This window comes from Piliocolobus tephrosceles, chromosome 9 (genome assembly GCF_002776525.5).
Source record: "Piliocolobus tephrosceles isolate RC106 chromosome 9, ASM277652v3, whole genome shotgun sequence".
Lineage (NCBI taxonomy): Eukaryota > Metazoa > Chordata > Mammalia > Primates > Cercopithecidae > Piliocolobus > Piliocolobus tephrosceles.
Genome location: NC_045442.1, coordinates 12,093,060 through 12,114,042, shown reverse-complemented (window position 1 = coordinate 12,114,042; position 20,983 = coordinate 12,093,060). Strand labels below are relative to the sequence as shown.

Sequence of the window (20,983 nt, the reverse complement as noted above, 5' to 3'; positions counted from 1 at the left end):
ACTCAGATACGTGCAGCCACTTCAGTGAGGCAACGTGTGCTCTCTTCTACTATCCACTATCGCCTCCACCGCCCTCAATGAGCAGAAGCAACATGACCTTAGTTTCAAGGGCAACTACAAAAGCAAGTTAAAAGTGCTCGGGTTGGCAGAACCAACCTCATTCCCTCCTCTTAGTCCAACTGGGCTTTAGAAAGCTAAACTGTTGGAGGCGTCTGCTCACAGCTCGGCATTTCTGCTGGGCTGGAGCTGAGCGGTCTGTCCCACCCTCACTGTAGCTCTTGGGAAGAAAGGAGACCAGCAAAATCAAAAGAATCCCAGGAAGGCTACAGAAAATTCCCACCAGTTTACACTTGTCAGGATTCATTTTCAAATGGAGAAGGGTATTTCCGTCTTCCGCCAAGCAGCCACTTACGAAGAGTGAACACAACTGCAGCGCATTCAATGCAGCTGATCCAAAAAGGACTTCGAAGCCTGAATTCCCTTCCCCTGTGACTAAATGGCAGTCCAGGGCTGCTAAATGTCTTCAACCTCTGTAGAAGGGTTAGGAAACTGAGCAGATGCAAATTCTGATGAATTATGCAGGAATGTATTAATAATGACGATGTAAATTATGTAAATTTTAGTCATGGTATGTGATTGGACCAATAACTTTCAATATGCAAACCTATTGGCTAAATGTTCAGGGTATAAGTTAGAAGAGGACACTCAGCTTACTATTCTATTCACCCATTTAATCCAAGGGAAAGAGAATTTTCCAAGAAAGCTTAATACATTCCAAGCAACTTTAAATTCACTCAGTACCCTCTGAGACTAAGGGTAGAGTCAAAATGCACAAACTTTAGAGAATGATTAAAACAATCACAAGGAAGGGCACATCAATCTCAGGCTTCAGATTCTGTGAACCGCAGGAATGAACCACATTTTCTAAGATTGGGGGTGGAGGGAGGCCTTTAATACAAAAATTTCTAAACTCTACATTTTTTATGTACCCACTCGATGTTTCAAGTTATGACACAGGATTTCAACACTGCTGGAGCCTCCCCAAATCTTATCATAAAAACTGCTCCTTTTAGCTTTGACTGAGGATAAAAATGGATGAGGGAAAAGAATATACCACATCATTTCCAAAGGAGGAATAAAGAAAACCTCAGCTTCAAAGACAGCACAGGTGAAAAGGTATGATTCGCAGCAAAAACAAGAAAAGTATGTGTGCAGTTGTGTGTGTCCACGGTGTGTGTGTGTGCATGTGTTTTCAGATAGCTTGAAAGATTTTTCCTCCTTTCTTTCTTCTTAATCAAGAGCCTCAAAAGATAATTTCAGATCTATTTCTACATATATGTGGGAGGAAAGTACACAAACATTCTCATTGATTTACTAAGCATTTCCAGAATGCAGAGGAATTTTCTACCTCTAACACGACTTCAGGAACAATCCTAAATCCTCGCAGAGGTTTCGCCCCAGGCTCCTTCCCCAGCCAGCTCCCCTACCTGTCCCTAACCAGAGGAGCCTCCTTGGCTCCAGGCAGAGAAAGGTGGACAGGGCTCTCCACTGAATCTCAAGCCATTCCATCACCCTGCTAGCTTGCACTAGAAATTTGCATTTCAGCCATTTCCAGGTCCAAGCCCCACAGCAGCCCCCTCCCCAAAACTCTGGAAGGCGGGGACCTAAGGCGACAGGTCTGCACAGTTCCTCACCCAAGTGGACAAAAGTATGGTGCGACCTCCTAGGCAGGATAATTAGGTCCCCAGGCTCGGTGTTGGGAACACAGGCCCAGCATGCCGCTGGCGGCCACAATCCCGGCTTCCTGCCTTCAATACCATAATCCTTCCTGGAGTCCGAGCCCCAGTGAAAGCCCCAGCGTGTTTATTTTTCCCCTTGAAAGGGAACTCTCTTCTCAGCCTGCACGCGGGAGGGGTTGTCACCCTCCCTCTGATGGATGGCTCTTCTCCGCCCCCCCCCCCCCCCCCCCCGCCCCGTCCATTTTCACCTCGGCACAAGCCTGCCCCCAAAGACAGGCAAAGTGACAAGGAGGAAGGGCTTGGCTGCGGAGTGGTCCCCATGCCAGGCCTGTGCTGGGTTCTTCAATTTACCATGACATTCCCAAAACCCCGGCCCTCCAAGAAGGCAGATCAATACAATGCCCTCCGCTTTGGGCTTCCACCTAAGGGGTGATCTGTCGACACACTGCTGGCTCGGCCACCGGCAGCACCTGGCGTTTTGTTCCTAGGTAGATTTCACATCAGGAAAGTCAACAGTGCCCGGCTCCTCCAAAGTGCAGACCCATCTCTTCGCTTAAGGCCTCCCTACTTCTCCCCAGCACTCAGTAGGAGCGGGAGCTGTCAAGGGGTCAAGTCTGGGGGGAAATTCCTCAACAAATTGAAATCTCAAAACACACACACTGACTCAGGACCACAATGCCCTCCCAGTTTAATGCTTGCGTCCAATCAGAACTTGCGAGCAGCTTGGGGGTGCTCCTCACCACCACCCCCTTTCAGGGCAGCACTTCTTTCATTTGTTTGCCTGAAATATCCTGTTTTTCTGCCCCTTCTCGGGGCGCTAAAGAGCTCAGAGAAATCTGCATTTTAATTGACATTCCAGGGAAAGGGAGAGGGGCGCCTGATTGCTTTTCTATTCAAACTAAACAGGCTTTTCAGATGAAAATGAGTCGAGCCCGGTGGAAGATTTACAGGGATTTGGGACCAGGGAGACAATGGAGTTTTAAATGTTGATAGCGTTTCACACCAAACACATAATGGGTGCCCTGAGTTTGAAAGCAGGTTTGCCTTTAAGGTAGGTTTTATTGAATTGGGCGAAAAGAAGGAGGGTCTGGAGAACGATTTGCAAGGGAGTGGGGTGCGAGGAGAGCGACGGAGGCTGGTGGCCCCCGGGCCGGCTTCCTGCGCCAGGTTCGCGGTCCGCGAGGGTCGGAGCCAGCGCCACGCAGGGCCCTCGGCTGATTTCTCCAGCGCGGCCCCGTCGCCGAAAGAATGAGCAAGAATGAGCGCGCAAGTTAGAACTCGCCTGCGCTTTCGACATCTCCCAGCCGCTGCGGCAGAGCAGGCAGGCGAACTAGAAAAAGTCGGTCCAGTTCGCCCCCTAGCCCCAGGCGCGCTGCGCTCCCTCCAGCGCCGACGGCGGCTGTGGGCGAGGGGCGCCCCGGCACCGAAAACCGGGCACTGGAGCCGTCGCCTCCCCAACAGTGCCACCCCTGACCATCGCCACCCCTACGGGATGTCACCGGCCCCACCCCAGCGGCCCCCTCCCGAAAAACGGGTCTCCGCGGAGCCTGGATGGGACGGAAGTTCCCAGGACCCACGGATGGAGCACCTCGGAGATGCCCCCTGGGACCCGGCCTGCGGGACTGTGGCACGGGCAGGCGAACCTTCCGCCCGTCTGCTCTGGGGTCGGAGAAACGCGCCCAGTCAGCGGGAATGCGCCCGCCAGGGTTTGACAGGGAGGGGGCGTCAACGCCAGAGGCAGATGTCAGCATCTGGATGGGGGTGGCAGAGGCAGAACTTCCCGAACACCGGCCGTCAGCACGCACCCACCTCCCCCATCACCTATGCAGCCACAGAGGGAGGACACGGAGCGCCCTCCACAATGCCAGTCCTTCCGAGCCCCCTGCCCAGAGGACGGTGCACCCGGCGTCCTCGGCTCCCCTGGCGTCCACGTCCCCGACTGGGGAAGCTCCCCGAGGCGTCTTGCGCGGCGATTACCTTGAATGGCAACGCTCCTCCGCGATCTGTGTTATCCCCGCGCCCCGCGTGGGTCGGGATGGAGAAAGCGACGAGCCCGGGGTTGGGGGGAGCAACTCCAAAACGCAGAAGAGTGGTCCTTGGGTCTTCGCCGGCGCCAAGGCTCCCGGGCTTCACGCGCACCCCAGGCTGCGGAGGAGCGCGGGCATGACGCCCGCGGGCTGCCCTCGGATTTGGGGAACGAGAGGAAGAAAGGACTCAGGCTTGGCGTCGCCTCCACCAAACTTTGCTCGCGAGTTGCGAAGGCTCAGAGCGCGCAGGCAAGCTGCGGCCTCGGGGCCCCCGGGGCTCGCGGCCGGCCCCCGCCAGCCCGGAGAGCAGTCGCCGCGCCGGGCAGGTACGCCGCATGCAGCCCCGCGGCGCCCGAGCTTTGTGGCGGCCGCGCGCGCTCGCTCGCCCGCTCCGCACCCGCCGCCCGCCCGCTCGGCTCTCCACCGCGCTCTCCTGCCGCCGCAGCCCGCGCCGCCGCCGCCGCCTCCGCCTCCTCGCGGCGGGTCACGCCCCCGCTGAAACCCGAGCCGTTTCCTGGACGGCGGCGCCCTCTCTGCCAATCAGCGCCGCGCGCCCGGGCCGCCCCGAGCCTCGCGCGGCTCCCGACGCCTCCGAGCAGCCGGAGACACCGGCCGGGGAGGCGAGGGCCCGGCCGCGATCCGGCCGTAGGGATGCAGCGACAGCCTCCGAATAAGGCCTGATCCCGCGCCCCGCGCCCCGCGCCCCGCGCCACCTCCTCCCACCTCCCCGGGCGAGCGAGGCTGGCCAACGGCTCGCTGAGCGGCTGCGTTACGTTGTTTTATGTCAAGTTAGAAAACAAGTGACCGAAGGCTCTAACCCTGCCCTCCCCGTAAAGAGACTTTAAAATGCGCCTTCTTGGTACTGCGGGAAGGGTTGTCAGGCAACTGAAGCTTTTGGAGGAGAGAAAGCAACTTGGAAATGTTCGCAGGACATTGTATTTTTCTGTCCTTCTAAACAATAGAAATGAGAGGAAAAAACTGAATATTAATGGAGGCCCTACTATGTGAGTGTCACACTACATAGGTGATTCTATTTCGTCTCCCCAACCACCCTGCGGAGTACTATTCCCAGTTTCTGATAAGGAAACTAAGGATCAGAGAGGTTAAGTAATTTGCCTAGGATCACACAGCTGGCTACTGGGAGAGCCTGACCTTGAATGTGGCTCTCTCAGAAAAAGTCAAAAATTGCATCCAAAAAAAAAAGTGTTTAGTAATATATGTTTGGATTAATAAAACGAAATTCAAAGGAGTCTAAAGACTCTACCATAAATAGCTGGACCTTGAACAAAGTAATTCCTCCCTCTGAATCTTAGATTCAAAATCATAAATGCAAAATCTGATTCTTCAACTGCACGCCAAGCTGTAACTGGTTAAAGTTCCTATTTCCATTCACCTTTTCACTAAGCCATGTCTTCAGAATAATTTATTTTAAATATGCTTTTTCTCCCTCCTTATTCATCCAGCTCCTGAGCAGTCGTGCTTAAGTTCAAGACCATATAGATTAAAACCTTAATTATTTTTCTTTAGAAAAGGTCACTAAACCCAGAAATGCTTTAGAATCCTTTTGAGGCCTAAAGATAGATGAAGCATTGAGAACAAACCTGACTTGGAAAACAGACTTTTCCTGCATTTGGAAACGTATTTGCACCTGTGTCACTAACATTGCACACTTCATAACATTTACAAAAATATTTTTCAAGGTGCCACATGATTAGAAAATGATTTTTATTCACAATATAGCACAGAAAACGTTTATACAAGTTACTTAAAAGCCACACAAGTAAGAAATCCATTTAACTGTCTCAGGCAAAAGGCTATAACATTATATTTTGGAAATTTGATAGCAACAAAATAAAAACTGGTTCTTAAGCAAAATTATCCCTCTATATGCTTGGTGGGAGGGTGTGTTTTTGGTCAAGTCCTCTAACCTGGATTAGCCCAGAGCCTGTACATTAACAGACACCTCAGCCCAGGTGACGCTTAGCCATTCCCTCCCACCTGCGTTCTTCTGATAGCAGTATGTTTCAAGTTCTCAGAAAAGGGATGCAGCTGAACGTGTCTGCCTGCTCGCAGGCTGCCACTTACATCTTTATATTCCCCACCAATGGGAAACTCGAGTGTCTCAGGACAGATTCCTTTCCCATCCTGCACCGCATCCATCAGCCATTGAAAATGCTGTTAACACATTCTCACATAAATTAATGGTGCAGGAAGCCTCTGTCCCTATCCTCCATTCATCAATAGCTTTATGCACGTTGAATGGAAAGGAAGCTTTCCGCTGAAAATGACAAATAAGAACACCTACTTTAATGTCCAGGCACAGTTTGCAGAATGTATTTTTTATAGAGATGAAAAGACACCAATCTGTCAAAAGCTCCTTACTCCCTAAAGAGTGCTCATTTCTAAGGGACTGAAACCCACAAGTCCACAATAGCACACTCTTCGGTTTTGAGGAGAAAAAAAAAGCATGTTTAGAATTATTTTTAAAAAATAATTCTGTCCCCATATTTAGTCTTCAAGTGACCTCAGACCGTCCGGGAAAATCTTCACACCAGTGAGGCTTCTGAATGAGAAAATAATCTCTTTACAGTTTTTTTTCTTTTCTCTTCCCTCTTCAAGTGGCTGGAACCCCTTTCGTCAATGGCCTCCCATGAATGGTGTTGCTAATAAAGCCTATTAATGAGCTTCCACGGCGGACTGTGAATAGGTAAATAAGCCCCAATCTGTTGAGGTTCTGGGGCAAGGGCAGAAAAGCCAGTAAGAACTAAAGGTGACAGTTTGAACTGAACTGCGAACGCCAGCACCAGGTTTCAGCTGAAAGAACCGCCAGACAAGGACACATTCACAGTCCCTCCACCCCCTACCGAGGTCTCTTTTCTTCGCAATTTTCCCCCCTTTACAAAATGTCTTGAGTAGTCACCCTTTTTTTTTTTCAAAAGCCCTCGAGACGCCCTTCTTTTTTCACTCTAGTAATGATACATCAATGGGAGGGAAGAAAAATGAGGACACCAGAACTCCGATGCCCCCAAAAGTTTCAAGAAACAAATTGTGCTGCTAGCCCGTTGGTGATGGGAAGAGAAAGGAGAAGGGGGTGGGAACACTCACTGCCACGGGCCTCTCTCCTTTGAAGATTTGGAATTCTTCTTTTAATAATTTGTGTTGTAATGGGTGGCTGTTCCTTCACTCTAAGGAAACGTTAGATGAAAATAAAGGCTGCTGACATGAAGTGCTCGTGAACCTTCCCGGGTGGATCTGAGCTCCTGCAACACCAGGAATTTCATTCTGTAAGCTACGTCTCAATAATGCCTGCAGCATGAAAGAAGCACTCAAATGGAAGGATATAGAATAGTCAGAGGACTATGATAAGAGTATTTACTTCTGGGTAAGGGGAGAGGCTGGATCCCCTGACAGCTCCAGCCCATCTTCAGGGAGCTTGTGGCATTTAAGTGAAGCAAAATCATTGATCCCACTACTGAACAGCATCAATTATTTTAAACTTAGAACTGGGCCTGCATTCCAAAGCCGAGGCTTCCCCGGAGACAAAGTCCTTCTGGAAGTATAGCCTCTCTTTGAGGCAAAGGGGAATGGCTTTCTTAAGGTGAGAGGCTGGATGCAGCTTTCTTCACTCAATAGCTGTGTGACCTGTGGCCGGGCGTGGTGGCTCACACCTGTAATCCCAGCACTTTGGGAGGCCGAGGCAAGCGGATCACTGGAAGCCAGGAAGTCGAGACCAGGCTGACCAACATGGCTAAATGCCATCTCTACTAAAAACACAAAAATTGGCTACTTGTGGTGGTGCATGCCTGTAATCCCTTGAACCCGGGAGGCAGAGATTGCAGTGAGCTGAGATCACCCCCCTGCACTCCAGCCTGGGTGACAGAGCAAGACTCCCTCTCAAAAAACAAAACAAAACAAAAGGCGGGGCATGGAGGCTCACGCCTGTAATCCCAGCACTTTGGGAGGCCAAGCCAAGTGGATCACCTGAGGTCAGGAGTTCAAGACCAGCCAGACCAACATGGAGAAACCCCTTCTCTACTAAAAATATAAAATTAGCTGGGCATGGTGGCGCATGCCTGTTATCCCAGCTACTCAAGAGGCTGAGGCGGGAGAATCACTAGAACCCGGGAGGCAGAGGTTGCTGTGAGCCGAGATCACCCATTGTACTCCAGCCTGGGTAAAAAGAGAGAAACTCCGTCTCAAAAAAAAAAAAAAAAAACGCTATGTAACCTCAGATCAGTTGCTTGAGTTCTGTGAGTTTTCCATTTTCTCAGCTATAAAATGGGGAAAATAATGGTTCTTATCTCCTAGATCTTTAATAGGATCACTAAGAGGATTAAATGAGTTAGGACGTGACAAGCACTTAGTTTTTTGGTTTTTGTTTTTAATTATACTTTAAGTTCTACTGTACCTGTGCACAACGTGCAGGTTTGTTACATGTGTATACATGACAAGCACTTCGTTTAGTATTGTTTTTGTTTTTTGTTTTTTTGAGATGGAGTCTTGCTCTGTCATCCAGAGTGCAGTGGCACAATCTGGGCTCACTACAACCTCTGTAGTCCTCTTGGGTTCAAGTGATTCTCCTGCCTCAGCCTCCCGAATACCTGGGACTACAAGCGCCTGCCACCACGCCCGGCTAATTTGTTTATATTTTTAGTGGAGATGGCGTTTCACCAAGTGATCCACCCACCTCCCATAGTGCTGGGATTACAGGCGTGAGCTACCACGCCCGGCACTTAATTGTTTTTGTTTTGGTTTGGTTTGGTTTTTTGAGACAGGATCTTTCTCTGTCACACAGACTGGAGGGCAGTGGTACAATCACAGCTCACTGCAGCCTCAACCTCCTGGGCTCACGCAATCCTCCCACCTCAGCCTCCTGAGTAGCTGGGACTACAGGCATGCACCACCATGCCCAGCTAATTTTTGTATTTTTTGTAGAGACAGGGCTCTCATTATGTTGCCCAGGATGGTCTCAAACTCCTGGCCTCAAGTGATCCTCCCTCCTTAGCCTCCCAAAGCACTGAGATTACAGGTGTGAGCCACCAGACCTGGCCTCACTTAGACTTTTTATTCAGATGATCCTCATGGTTTTGAGAAACTTTGACACATGATCAAGGCTCTTGAGGATTACTAGCCATCCACAGTAGTCCACCCTGATATGCAGTTTCCTTTGCCGTGGTTTCAGTTACCCTCAGTTACCTGAGGTCAGCCTCAGCCACGGTCTGAAAATAGGTGAGCATAGTACAATGAGGTATTTTAATTGAGAGACCACATTCATGTAACTTTTATTAGAATTGTCCTTTTTTTATTAGTTTATTTATTATTAATACTTTTTTTTGAGACAGAGTCTTGCCCTGTCACCCAGGCTGAAGCGCAGTGGCGCCATCTCAGCTCATCTTAACCTCCGCCTCCTGAGTTCAAGAGATTCTCCTGTCTCAGCCCCCCAAGTACCTGGGATTACAGATGCCCGCCACCATGCCTGGCTAATTTTTGTATTTTTAGTAGAGACAGGGTTTCGCCATGATGGCCAGGCTGGTCTCAAACTCCTGACCTCAAGTGATCCACCCGCCTCAGCCTCCCAAAGTGCTGGGGTTACAGGTGTGAGCCACCACGCCTGGCCTATTGTTAATACTTTACTGTGCCTAATTTATAAATTAAACTTGCTCATAGTGTGTAAGCATAGGAAAAAAACATCCAAACAGGAGGCGTCACAATGCCCATCAGTGTCCACTGCTCCCCAGCAGCGGTCCAGGGGGAGGCAAGGACAGTGCCAGGCAGAAGACACTTTTCCTACTAGGAGAACTACATATAAGGGTGAACTACTGTATATGGCTAAGAATAATCATAGAAAACACATAACCTTCGCATGTGCCAAAGAGTTTCCCAATACCATGAGGACCATCCAAATAAAAATGCCTAAGTGCTTGTCACATCCCAATTCATTGAATCCTCTTTGACCCTATTAAATAGCTAAGAGAGAGCAAGGACACTCTGTCCCCAAGGAAAGAGCTTCTTGAAAACCACAAGGGACATCTGAATAAAGGCTGCTCTGCTCTAACCATTTCCTGAATTTCTGAGTGGCTTGAGTGGCACAGGTTGTTCTTCCGAAGGAGACCAGGCCCAAAGGTGAGGAAGTGCGTGTCAAACCTAAGACAGCGCATCAATTGTGACCCCTGGATTTTACAGGGGAAGAAAGCAGGGCACACAGAGGGGACGTGATGGGCTGAAAGCCACCCCTCTGGTTAATGGCAGCAAAACCCAGAAAAGTCTGTGTTCCTGACCCAGCTAGGGTTACAATGGCCACTAGTGCAAATCCACCATGGCAGGTGAGTCTCACCCATCCAATGCCAGGCAATTAGGCTCTTTCTAGGTGATTCCACACCTTGTAGAACTGAGATATTTCTTTCTTTCTTTCTTTCCTATTTTTTTTTTTTTTTTTTTTTTGAGACAGAGTCTCATTCTGTTGCCCAGGTGTTGCCCAGGCTGGAGTGCAGTGGCGCAATCTCAGCTCACTGCAACCTCCACCTTCCAGGTTCAAGCGATTCTCCTGCCTCAGCCTCCCAAGTAGCTACGACTACAGGTTCCCGCCACCACACTTGGCGAATTTTTGTATTTTTAGTAGAGACGGGTTTTCATCATGTTGGCCAGGCTGTTCTCGAACTCCTGGCCTCAAGTGATCCAACGGCCGTGGCCTCCCAAAGTGCTGGGATTACAGATGTGAGGCACCACCCCCGGCTAAAACTGAGATATTTCAAGTAGCATTCATTGCCTCTGAAACTGTTACTATTTCCAGAAAACAATTACCCATTCACCATGAGTTCAGCTCACTTCTCCTCCTTCAAGTGCTTCAAGAAGGATTTCTGTAAGGGTTATTGTTGTTGTTAATATTTCAAAGTGCCTTCAAGTTTAGGTGTATACACTTGTTAGACACCTCTTTCACACACCTAATAGTTTCATCTGCTGAATCTGTATAGTCTTCAAAATAGGGGAGGAATAAAGGAGCAATTTGTGGTTCACAGAATGATTATTGTCAATAACAAATGGAAATCAAAAATTTTTACGAATTACTAAGACTTGCATTTCAGAAATTAAGGCTTAAAATTCTGCGACACATTTGCAATTTACAAATGAGTAATCGGGTTTGTTGCTCAAAATGTAACAGAAGGGCAATTTGGGAACCTTGAATGCTTTCTGTGTTTTTTAAAAAAATTAAACAAAAGCAGAAATCACTATAAAAGTGGGCGGAGGATAATTGGGAAAATTTTAATATGGTCCAGATAGGAGATCATATTAACATTAGAGACTGAATATGAGAGATTGTTGTTAATTCACTTACATAAGATTATGACAGCTTGGCTTTGTAGGAAATTTTCTGTATTCTTGTAAGATCCATGCCAAAGTTTAAAGGATTAAATGTCTTGATGCTTACAACTGACTTTCAAGTGGCTCAGGGAAAAAAAGCACAAACACACACAGATAAAGCAAACATGCAAAATGTTAACCCTTGACACTATACAGTTGACAGTATACATTGCTTATTGCACTATTCACCCAACTTCCTGAATATCTGAACAATTTCACAATTAAAACCTGGGGGAACTCCAGTGGAGGGCATTATGGACTCTGACCCCAATACTATTCCTTGTGTCACCCCTGTGGCCACAAACACATTCCTACCTTTGGCTTCTGCCAATCCGAATCTATGAAAAACCGATAGGTCAATTAGCTGGTTGGCCAAGCCAGCTGTATGAAACATCTACAATGTCCAAGGTATCAAGGTATTTTTGACAAGTAATGTGGTGCCATAGAAACAGCACTGAGTCAGGGCCCCCAAGACCTGGGTTTTTATCCCAATGTGGTCAAGGGCTAACTATGCAAGTCTAGGAGAGTTACTGAACAAGCCCCATCCCACCCCCTAACCTTGGACTCATCTTCTTTTGCATAACTGAAGTGTCCGCCTTCTATCTTGAAAATAAATTTGTCTATGATTTCCGGCCTATCTCTGAACATTCCCCGCCTCCACCTGGAGCTGAAAACTTGTCTAGCCATCCCTGAAGGCCGCCCTGGTGTTATAGGAAGTGAACATCCTCTTCAAAGCATTCTGAAACCATAGTCTAGGAACCCTGCTGTTGACCCCAGTCTAGTGGTAACGAGTATCTACCGGAAAAGTCCTCTAATCCCTGGCCCATTGCTGTTTAAGGGCAATTTATGGCATGTCATTTCTTGACTGTGACCCACCCTCCACACATCACGACCACCTCCACCACAACAATGTTTCCCAGCTCACTGGACAGAAACTAAACAAGTGATTTTAGCCAGGGTGGGGTAAATGAGGATGAGATTAGCAACCATATCCCTTCTGCTCCCGCCCCACCCACACCCTTATCGCTGCCTGGAGCTGTGCTGTCTGATAATGTTAAGCACCACCCAACATGATTATTTAAAGTTAAATCAATTACAATTAAATAAGACTTCAGCTTCAGCTCCTCAGTAGCACTAGCCACAATTCAAGTGCTCACCAGTCACATGGGGCCAGGCCACTACATTGGAGAGTGCAGTATTATAGGGTATTTTCACCATGGCAGACGATGTATTGGGCTGTGCTGGAGAGCACACCCTGCTTTCCGCTTCCTCCTCCAAGAAGACCTCCTTAGTCAGAGGAGTCCCCGGGAACTGCTCCTGCCCTCCTTCTCCAGGTCCCCGTGCTCACCATCCCTGGACTGCTCCCCATGCCCTAAATGGGCATCTTGCCTTACCAGGGTGGAGGTAGGGACAAGAATTCTACTCCTTAGATGGAGAACAGTGCAGGAGATACACAGGACAGGTCTTACTGTTGACAGTGAAAACGATTTTAGCCAGGCATGGTGGCAAACACCTGTAATCTCAGCACTTTGGGAGGCCGAGGAGGGCGGATCACTTGAGGTCAGGAGTCTGAGACCAGCCTGGCCAACATGGTGAGACCCCGTCTCTACTAAAAAATACAAAACTTATCTGGGCATGGTGGCACGTGCCTGTAATCCCAGCTACTCGGGAGGCTGAGGCAGGAGAATCGCTTGAACTGAGGAGGTAGGGGCTGCAGTGAGCCGAGATAGCGCCACTGCCCTCCAGCCTGGGACACAGAGCAAGACTCCGTCTCACAAAATAAATAAATACATATAGATAAAGATAAAAGATTTTAGTCTGCACCATCACCTTCTGATCCTGGGGCCCCCTGGAAGCAGCCCCTGGTCTCAGAGGGAGTTTCTATGAGCCCTAAATTCCTCCCTTTGAGGATTCCCGCTCCCTCCGATCCTCAGAAATTCACTGCTGTGTGCTTTGAGCCTCAAGCCCAGAGGCAAGAAAGGCTTTGCTGAACCAAGATAGCCACGTCCATAGGGAAAGCCCAGCAGAAACTTACCTTGGACAACAATTTTGCTGGAAAGCGGTTATTTGGGGACCACTAAATGCTAACGCTCAGAAAGGCCCGGGTTGCATCTCCTGTCTCTAGATTCCCAGGATCTGGTACTACCTGGCTAGTGGGAGCAGTTTATGGGGCTGTGTTTATGCCTCACAGGCTCTTAATAGATGCTTGTTGATTGATGACTGCAACTCAGCCTCCTCCAGGATTTCCTAAAGCATCCGCATAAGTGCAAAGAGGCACATGTACATAGGTTTGTGCACACAGTCAGCGTTGTCTCTTTAGAAGGTGGGGAATAAAAGCCAGTTTAGGATAAGGCTGACTGAGCCATGTGGGGAAATTACCTTTCCCTGCAATGACCTCATTTCCACGGTGCGTTTCTTTCTCTTTGCTCTTGATTTCTGCCTTTGGTTTGCTACAATCTTTCCTGAGGGTGTGTGTCTACTTCTTCCAAATGTGAAAAGCAGTTCACTTTCGCCAGGCGCAGTGGCTCACGCCTGTAATCCCAGCACTTTGAGAAGCCAAGGCAGGCAGATTACCTGAGATCAGGAGTTCGAGACCAGCCTGGCCAACATGGCGACACCCCAGATCTACTAAAAATACAAGAATTAGCCGGGCGTGGTGGCACACGACTGTAATCCCAGCTACTCGGGAGGCTGAGGCAGGGGAATTGCTTGAACCCAGGACAAGGAGGTTGCAGTGTGCCGAGATGGCACCACTGCACTCCAGCCTGACCTACAGAGCAAGACTCTGTCTCAAAAAAAAAGTTCACTTTCATAAACCAAAGGGGAGAAAAATGATGCTGCCAGGATCGTGGTAAGCGGGGGGGGGGGGGGGGAGTGGAGAATACGGAGCCCCACACATCGTAAAACCACAAACCTAGTAACCCTTTTAGAGTCCCAGAGCTCTCGTATTTTGTCCTCAAGCTGGGGAGAAAGACCATCAAGGGGGGAGCGATTTCTTTAACAGATTTCTAAGAGCAGGGCTGAACAAAAATTAACTCCTTCGCGGAGGCCGGATGCTGGCCTAGCGCTGTGGCCAGCGCCAGGGAAGCAGGTGGCTCCAGGTGAGGGAGGCCGAGGTCTCGGGGCGCCCTTTGTTCTCCGGATTCTGCGCAGGGAGGAGCGCGGCGGGCGCCAGCGCCCCCGTGTGGCCGCGAGCACCGAGTGCGTAAAGGGCGGGCAAGCGCCGCCCGGGGCGTGGGTAACCGGGCTGGCATCAAGGTAGGGGGCGGCCGGGCCGGGAGGAGGGGCGGCCCCGCCAGCGCTGGACCCAGCCCCGAAGTCGTTCCGGCTGTGCAGATGATGAGCGACCCAGGTCGAGGCGAATCCGCAGCAGGAGCCCAGGTGCTTGCCCAAGCACAGATGGACGAAATGTCTGTTCCCCTGAAGGCTGGGGCGCGGGACCTTGCAGGGACGTGGTGCTGTAGCCGCCTGCGCCTGGGTCTGGCGTGCGGCTACCTCGGGCTACTTCTCCATCCGCTGCGTGGCTTCGCCCCCGGGAGGCGGCCCCACATTTCCAGCCTGTGGATCAACAAGGTGGAGAACCACCTCTGCACCCTCGCCCGGAAACCAGCTCCCACCTCCGGCCCCCTGTTGGGCCTTCTGGCCCTGGTGTTCTCTGGACCTCCCCTCTCACCAAGGACCGGCAGTCCCAGCTGTGGGCTGTCCTCTTTCTTTGTTTTTAACCTCTACCTCCCGAGTTCAAGCGATTCTCCTGCCTCAGCCTCCAGAGTAGCTGGGATTATAGGCATGTGCCACCATGCGCGGCTAATTTTTGTATTTTTAGTAGAGACGGGGGGTTTCACCATGTTGGCCAGGCTGGTCTCGAACTCCTGACCTCGTGATCCACCCGCCTCAGCCTCCTACAGTGCTGGAATTACAGGCCTGCACTACTGCACCCGGTCAAGCTGTTCTCTCTTGAAAGCCACCACACCTCCATCCTTCCTAGTCTCACCACAGCTGCCCTGGAGAGGTACCTGCTGGGTTTTGGGTGGCCTCTGCCTCTGGTCTGTCTCCTGCCAGTCGCCTTACCAGAGGTGGGGACCCCGTCCTGCCCTTTCATCAGGTCAGTTGAAGCTTTGAAGTCTCCACATTTGCAGGAACCGTGGCAACAGCCCTCTTAGCACAGAGTGGGTATTTGGAGGCTGACATTTATTGGGTATATACCATGTTCCATACAACAGGGATTATGGCCTTTAATGGGTGATCACATTTCAATCACCAGGACCCTGTGAGGTAGCACTGCTGTGACCCCCATTTTATAAATCGTGCTATGGAAACACTGAGAGCTCATCCAAGGTTACACAGTCGGGAAGGAGGGCTGACCCTGGAGCCTGTGCTTTCACTTATGCTGCCAGCATCCCCGCGAGGATGATGGGGTAGTGACTTCAGCTGATGAATGGGAACAGAGACTAAAGGGGCTGATTCTTCTGATCTTCCCAGAGAAGTTGGCCGTCCCATCCAGATGACAATTGTCCCAGTTTTCAGATGTTGACTCCTTTTCTAATGGGCCTGTCGACGCAGGCTGCACCCTCTGCTGTCCTATAGTAGCTGACATCGTGGGACCTGGAGTCCAGCCGCCTGCTCTGGGCCTTACATCTGCCCCTCCTTACCACGTTCTCTTCTGTAAAATGAAATCATGCTAATACCCGCGTCACACAATCTGCGTAGAGTGCATGGAATACTTCAGGTGAAGTGCTGGGTGCATGGTGAATGATCAGTACTTGTCAGCTGGTACTATTATTTCCAGACCAAAGGCACCCAGACCTCCCTCTGTAGCTCTGTCTAACCCTATCTTACCCCGACCTTATTACTTGCTACTTCTCTTTGCTGTGTGACCTTGGGTAAGTTACTCGGCTTTTATGAGCTTCTGTGGCCTTATTTGTAGGCTGTGAATATTAGCGGTAACCATCTTCAAAATTCACCCATAATAGTATTGATTTCAGTAACAGCTTAGGCTGTTCTGGGCAGGGGATTTGCTCACATTCTTCTAAAGTTCTTCTTAGCATCACATAGAAATTCATTCCAGTGTTGACTCATCATGACGGTCAGCAAATTCTTCACCTTATCCAAATGAGTTATCTTTTGCTTTAAATTTCTATTTAAAGAAATCCTCTGTATACAAGGAAAGGATCCATTCGTTTTCTTTGTAAAACTCCTCTGTGTGCTTCAAGCAGGAATTAAGCTAATTGTTACCCTCATCTCCTCCGAATCAGATAAGACACAACTTCAGAGCACTGCCAAATTGAGCCGATAAAAATACAGGACACCCAGTTAAATTTGAATTTCAGATAAACAACAAGTAACTTTTTTTTTTAGTGTAAATAGATCCCCACTGTTGCATGAACAAATATTGCATGGGACTTACATCTATGAAGCTAGTCATTGTGTATCTGAAATCCAGATGTAACCAGGTATTTTGTATTGCATATGGCAATGCTGTGCTGGGTAGAAGCCACACCCACAGGTTGACTAGTCTGGGCAAGTCCAAGGGAAGCAATCGCGCTTCCCGGAAATCATTGAGAACTAACACCCTTCTCCTTCCCGCCTCTGTCTATGCCCAAAAACCCCTTTTAGTACTGGGAGGCGCGCCTGACCAGAAATTCTGTAATGTTTTCCTTGGGGTTGGTTTCCAGAGCCACTGTTTGGCAGCTTGGGCCTGTTTCGTAGTGATCAATTTCTGTATTGACAGAGCTACTGAATATTTAGTGATCACTATAATCATCTGTTCTAAGTCTGCGTTTCCTCCTGAATGAAGTAATAACCCCTGGTGTTTACTCTGCACTATTGGGAATGATGTATAACACTGCTGGGATGTCAAGTGCATATGACATGTGCAGCTGCGGTCACTTCCCTGGGCAGAGTCTTGCTACATGTGGAGTGTCACTTATGCCGCCAAACAGGGGTGCCTGGAGCTAGACAGAGCCAGACAGAGCCACCATCCACTTTCCAGAGCCCAGAAACCGTGTCACCAAGGAATGATGTGACATCGGCCTTCCAGCCCAGGGCTGGGTGAAGATCTAGGAGACACAGCCAGCAAAGCCTGAGACGGCCACTGTGTTTCTTCCCCTGCTCTGCCATCCGGTGGGAGCTGGTGGGTGAAATAGAGCCCCTTATCTACAATGGAGCCGACTAACCTCCTGCTACAGGGGTGCCCACACCATTCACTTTCCTGGCTGTTTCCAGCGCCTGCTCTGCTTCTCTGCCTGGCTGATTCTCAGAGCCTGTTTGCCTGTTTTCCTTCTTTCTTTCTCTTTCTGTCTTTCTCTCTCTTTCCTTTCTTTCTTTTTCTTTTTCTTCTTTCTTTCTCTCTCTTTCCTTTTTTTCTTCTTTCTCTTCCTTCCTTCCTCTTTCTTTTGTTTCTTTCTTTTTCTCTCTTTCCCTTCCTTCCTTTCTTTTTCTTTCTTTCCTTTCTTTCGTTCTTTTTTTTTTTTTTTTTTGAGGCAGAGTCTCGCTTAGTCGCCCAGGCTGGAGTGCAGCGGCGCAGTCTCGGCTCACTGCAAGCTCCACCTCCTGGGTTCACGCCATTCTCCTGCCTCAGCCTCCCAAGTAGCTGGGACTACAGGCGCCCGCCACCACGCCCAGCTGATTTTTTGCATTTTTAGTAGAGACAGGGTTTCACCGTGTTAACCAGGATGGTCTCGATCTCCTGACCGCGTGATCCACCCGCCTCGGCCTCCCAAAGTGCTGGGATTACAGGCGTGAGCCACCGTGCCCGGCCTCTTTCTTTTCTTTCTTTCTTGATAGAGTCTCACTCTGTCACCCAGGTTGCTTTGCAGTGGTGCCATCTTGGCTAACTGCAGCCTCCACCTCCAGGGTTCCAGTGATTCTCCTGCCTCAACCTCCCAAGTTGCTGGGATTACAGTGCTTGCCACCACGCCCGGCTAATTTTTGTAATTTTAGTAGAGATGGGGTTTTGCCATGTTGGCCAGGCTGGTCTTGAACTCCTGACCTCAAGTGATCCACCCGCCTTGGCCTCTCAAAATGCTAGGATTACAGGCTTGAGCCACCGTGCCCATCAGAGCCTGCTACCTCCTCAAGCCTGGTGGGTTTCCCATGGTTTCTCATAACCAGCAATTCCTCAGTATCAGATGTCTGCCGTGGGCACCACCACTGTGCCAACTAAGAGATCATGGATCTCCCTGGCATCCCTCCTTTCCCCTCTGCCAGCTCCCTGTCATGTCACTCTCCTATTTGGACTCAGTTTACCTATCATCCACATTTGCCACAAATTCCTTCAGCTTCAGACAAGTAAGCCACATGGATGTTGGTTTCCCTCAAACCTGGATTCCCACAGCAGCTTCTCCCCTGCCCAGTTCTCAGAAGATGGGCAAGGTTGCCAAACCTCGGTGCCCGGGTCTCAGTTGCTGCATCTGTTTTATAGGTGGCATATTTGTTCCCTATCACTGCTATAAGAAATTACCCCACATTTAAGGGCTTAAAGAATAACACAAATTTATTATCTCGCAGCTCTGTAGGTCAGAGGTCCGGACGGACCAGGCTGAAATCAGGGTGTCGGCAGAGCATCGTTCCTTACTGGAGGCTGTGGGGAACACTCCGCCTCCAAGGTCATTCGCGATGTTGCCAGGATTAAGGTCCTGTGCAGTGAGCTCAGCTCTTGTTTCCTTCCTTGCTGTCAGCGGTGGGCTGGGGGGCTTGCTCAGCTCCCCCTCACCATTTTCAGAGCCAGTAAGGACACATCACATCCCTCTCTCTCAATCTCTCTCCTCCCTCTACCCCATCTCTTCTTCCTCTAGTCAGAGAATGTTCTCTGCATTTAAGGGCTTATGTGATTAGACTGGGCCCACCTTGATCATCTCCCTATTTTAAAATAATTTCAATTCCATCTGCTAAGTCCCTTTTACCCAATTCTGGGGTAGAAGGCATGGATGTCTTTGGAGGGGGCATTATTCTACCTCCTGCAGCTGGGGGAACGATGCTATAGGGTAAAACAAGGTGCGTCCATTTCCCAAAAGGACACAAACCTGGTGGCTTAAAACCACTGGGATTTATCGTCTCACCGTTCTGGAGGCTAGAAGCCTCGAACCGAGTTGTCTGTGGGGCTCTGCTCCCTCTGAAGCCTTAGCAAAGAATCCTTTCTCTCCTCCTGCAGCCCTGGTGGCTGCGGCCCTCCCTGGCGTTCCCTGGCCAGACGCGGTTTCGCCATGTTGGTCAGGCTGATCTCGAACTCCTGACCTTGTGATCCGCCCACCTGGACCTCCCAAAGTCCTGGGATTACAGGCATGAGCCACCGCACCCGGCCCAGAGATCTTATTTCTAAATAAGGTTACATCCTTACATATGGGGAGTTAGAATGATCCCATGTATACTTTTTTGGCAGGGGAGGACGACGGTCACAACTGAACCCAAAACACAGGTAATGCTGGAGAAGCACTTAGCGCAAGGCCTGACCTCTGGTGCCCTTAATCTACAGTAGCAGCTGGCAATGTGCAGGTCAAATCTCAGATGCTGTCTGGGTCCCTGTGGGTATGGACTGGGACAGCAAGTGAATGTGTGATGAGAGCTTGAGAAAGCAGGCCTCCCCCCGGCCTCCTTCCTGACTGCCCCTCCTATCTCATGCTCAGCTTCCCTTCCACACCTCTACTCAGCCTGGCCCCCAGCCTGCGGTGCCCGCTCCCTTTTCCCAAGCAATCCAAATCCACATCCTGGCCATCTTTCAAGTCCCACCTGCTCTGGGAGAGGCTGCCCTCACGTGTTGCACCCATCGGCAAGGTAGGTGATTAAAGATGGGAATGGACTGTACTGCTCAGCTGGCTGGAAACAGAGCTCGTCTATGAGGAAATGCAGACAGAAGACTCAACTCTGTCAGAGAGAAAGGAAGATAAAGCAAGGCGCTGACTCAGTGGCTGAAAGGTTCAGAAGAAGAGTGATTTTCAGACAAGAAATTGCATCCCCTGCCTATCTTGGTCCAATAACAATCCTTCTTGTAAACATGAACTGCTTTTCCTAGAAAGAACAACAATAATATCCAAGCACTCTTGCCAAGTTAGCCTTCCAGGGGCCATAATTCTTTGGGGTCTGCATGACATACAAGCCCCTAGGTATTGGCAGCTTACCACCCTTGCGCATTTACTATGTGGGGGCCTGCCTTACAATGAGGAGGAGGAGAGGTCTGATAGATTCCATCAGCAGTCCAGGAATCTCACTGTTTTTTTGTTTTGTTTTGTTTGTTTGTTTGTTTTTGCACCTCCACATTTAATAAAGGTGAACACGTGCAGACACAGAGCAGTCCCCAGCCACAAGCAGAGTTCAGCGGAGAGCGAGGGCCTCAGCCATCGTTCTGTCGGATGCCTTCCACACACTTCAACATCCTGACCTCTCCTCATTTCCGGAAAAATCCTTAAGCTCACTTCCCCAGGCACAGATGGGAACAGAGCTGAGAGGATGAGGGACAGCTGTTGCTGCAGGGGGAACGGAAGAGACAGGCAGGATCGTTTTGGGTTGAAACATGTCCCCAAGGGAAGTCATCCTCCCCCGCAGGACACTGCCCCCCCAGACTCTCACCCTGGTGGGGAGGGTCTCCAGAGGCTGTTCTGATTATCCTGGCATCACCACAGTGTAACCCGAGGCCTGGAAAAGACCAATAACCATTTATTACATGAATACATAAATGAAAACCTGGACATGAGTTGAGGCCACCAGAGAAGATTCCGGAAGCCACCACCACTTGCAATCGAGGCTTGGTCTCTACCTTACTCTGGTCCCCGAAGGAGGCTGTTCACCTCCCACAGGCTCAGCCCAGGCCCCACTAAGGGAAGAGTATGTAATTAAATGGGGCCACCTTTGGGCTCAGAGCACAGC

The 20,983-nt window shown here is 49.8% G+C and overlaps 1 protein-coding gene across 3 annotated transcripts in view; it reads right to left on the bottom strand.

The window, feature by feature from the left end:
- The window catches only part of FGFR2 (fibroblast growth factor receptor 2), a 120,502-nt gene extending 116,289 nt beyond the window's left edge, over positions 1 to 4,213 (bottom strand). For 2 of the 3 annotated variants that reach the window (XM_023224369.2, XM_023224373.2), the window contains exon 1: positions 3,717 to 4,199. The gene's annotated coding sequence lies outside the window, so the exon portion shown is untranslated. Of the gene's footprint in view, positions 1 to 3,716 lie in introns of all 3 variants that reach the window. The other variant, XM_023224375.2, reaches the window with a different exon arrangement.
- Positions 4,214 to 20,983: the final 16,770 nt, after the last annotated feature.